The sequence below is a fragment of the Halyomorpha halys genome, unplaced genomic scaffold, assembly GCF_000696795.3.
Source record: "Halyomorpha halys isolate HHAL.00 unplaced genomic scaffold, Hhal_1.1 Scaffold117.1, whole genome shotgun sequence".
NCBI lineage: Eukaryota > Metazoa > Arthropoda > Insecta > Hemiptera > Pentatomidae > Halyomorpha > Halyomorpha halys.
The window spans coordinates 349,794-352,408 of NW_027111176.1; positions in this window are offsets into that span (position 1 = coordinate 349,794).

Consider the following 2,615-nt stretch of genomic DNA (forward strand, 5'->3'; position numbering starts at 1 on the left):
GATTGTACAGATTGGATACGAGAGGAATTCGAAGGTTTAGTTGAGTCCCAAAGCTCAACTCCGTATATCCAGATGGGCCTTATTATTGTCATGTAGATCAGTCAGTTGTAATGAGTTGGAAGTTTAAACCGTTTGTCTAGTAAGTGCTGCAATAATATAATTTGTAATCGTAATTATTACAAAATGGAAATCGAATACTCCTGTGAAGAAAGCTGGTCTTAATTTTAGAGAATTTATTTTTTATGCTGCTTGGCCAATAATCTGACCCCTTAAGAATCAACATTAAAATCTTTTGATTATAGAGATTATCTTGTTAATATCTTAGCTGCTTCGAACTTTTCCTCTCTAAATTTATAATATTGCTAATAAAACATCGATGGAACCAATACTAATTTAACTCTCCCAACGGTGTTTGGACCCATTGACATCTTCATAAGATTGTTGTGAATTATCTCCCTAACATTATCTCTAGCAAGGATCCCTCTGTCCTGGTAAGGAGCACGCTGATGAAAGCAGGAGTTAAGGTGACAGCCGAGACAAGCAGGACCTACAAGAACCTACATCACAAGCAGCCGCAAGTCCTCAAACCTGTTTCAGTCCGCTTGACCCGGGCACCAAGCCAACGATTGGTCTCCGAGTACCTCCACTGAGCATTGGTCTTACCAAAGGTCATTTGTGTGAGGTTGCGCTCTTAGTACAAGAGCCCAAGAGGAGAAAAAAAGCAGTTATCTCACCCCAAATTTTGCTTACTTTAATGAAAACTATGTATAATTAATAGTCAAAATTGATGAGTCTGCCAAGTATAGGTAGGGGGAATAAAAAATGGCCGCTGTTTCAAAGCGATAAAAAAAACTAATTCTTCATTCGGAGCTCTATATCTTAAAAAGTAGAAACAACACAAAAAAAACCTAAGAAAACTTCATTTAAAGAAGAGTAAATTCGCTAAAATATGAGCCCTAATAGAGTTATTAACGTTAAATTCTTTTCGAGATATAGATTTTTCAAAAGTAACCTTTCATAAAAATGTATGGGACGTACTGAAAGATCAGTAGTTAGTGAATTTATTTTTAAAAAATTATATCTCAAAAAGCATTTGACGTACAAATGTCTATTAGCACTTAAATTAAAGCTAGTTTAATGAGCTATAAAGTAGTTTATTATGTTTATCTTCGTAGGAGTAATAGTTTACATGAAATTTGCTAAAATAAATTGATTTATAGTTGTTCAGACTAATTCATATTCATATGTGAATATCATAAAAACTACTACCCCTACGAAGATAATTGTCATAAACTACTTTATAGTAAGTTAAATTTCCTTTATTTTGAGTGTTGGCAGACATGTATGCGTCTTATGGATCCAGAGATATTTTTTTTCAAAAATCCAACATTTTATAGGAACAACTAGAAATTAACATTTTACGAGATTATTTTGTCAAATATCAAAAACAACTACTCCTATAAAGATAAACATAATTAACTATTTTACTAGCTTTAATTTGAGTGCTTATAGACATCTGTACGTCACATAGTTCCTGAGATATAGATTTCTCAAAATAAATTTATTAACTACTAATCTTTCAGTTGATTTTTAAGACATTTTGCTTTTTAATAAGCTATATCTCAATAACTATTGGACTTAAATAGATCTTTTAGGGCTAATATTTCAGTAAATTTAATCTTCTTTAAATAATCTTCTCTAAGATTTTCTTGTTTTGTTGGTAGTTTTTAAGATATAGAGCTATGAATGAAAAATAAGTTTTTTTTTAAAGGTTTTTAAACAGCCGCCATTTTTTATTCCCCCTACCTATACTTGGCAGTCTCCTCAGTTTTGACAAGTAATTATACATAGTTTTCATTAAAGTAATCAAAAATTGGGGTGAGATAACTGCCTTTTTATCTTCCCGGCTCTTGTACTAGAAGATTGGCAGCCAGTGGGCCGCATACTAACACACTACTGCCCTGAGGACTACAATGGATACAGGAGATCTCCCAGAGCTGATGGGATGAAGGAGCAATATGGTCCTGTTATTGTGTGTAGAGTGGACACTGGACTGTGGCCGATCGCTAAATTGATCCATTATGGTGTTGACCATCGGCTAGACTCGATCCCACCCTACATAGCCTCTTGTCCACTTCTTATTCCCATATAGTCTAGGCATTCCGAAGTGACAGGCTGTTATGGAGTTCATAGGAGTATTAACGTAATTGAAAAATCTGGAGTCTCCGCCTTGGATATCCTCTTTTTGATATATTATGGAAAATTCTGTAGAATAATTAAATTCTCTATATAAATATACACATAATTATTTTATATAATCAACAAATTTTACATTGCATTTTTAATAAAAAAAAAAAAAAAAGTTTTTTTACACATTTACATACAAATAATTACACCCTTTTTACTTTATTTATCTTTTTGTCTTGGACATTTGATAGTTGAATGTAGACTATTTCCTTTTTACACTGGTCGATATTGGTGGATTATATTTTAGTATAAAGTTGAGTTTCTTTAAGAAATTTTATTATTTTGTAAATTTAATAATCCTTTATGCTGGAAGAGTCTTATGGAATTAAAAGGATTTAGTGAATGACATAAATTCTTCCTTATTAAAA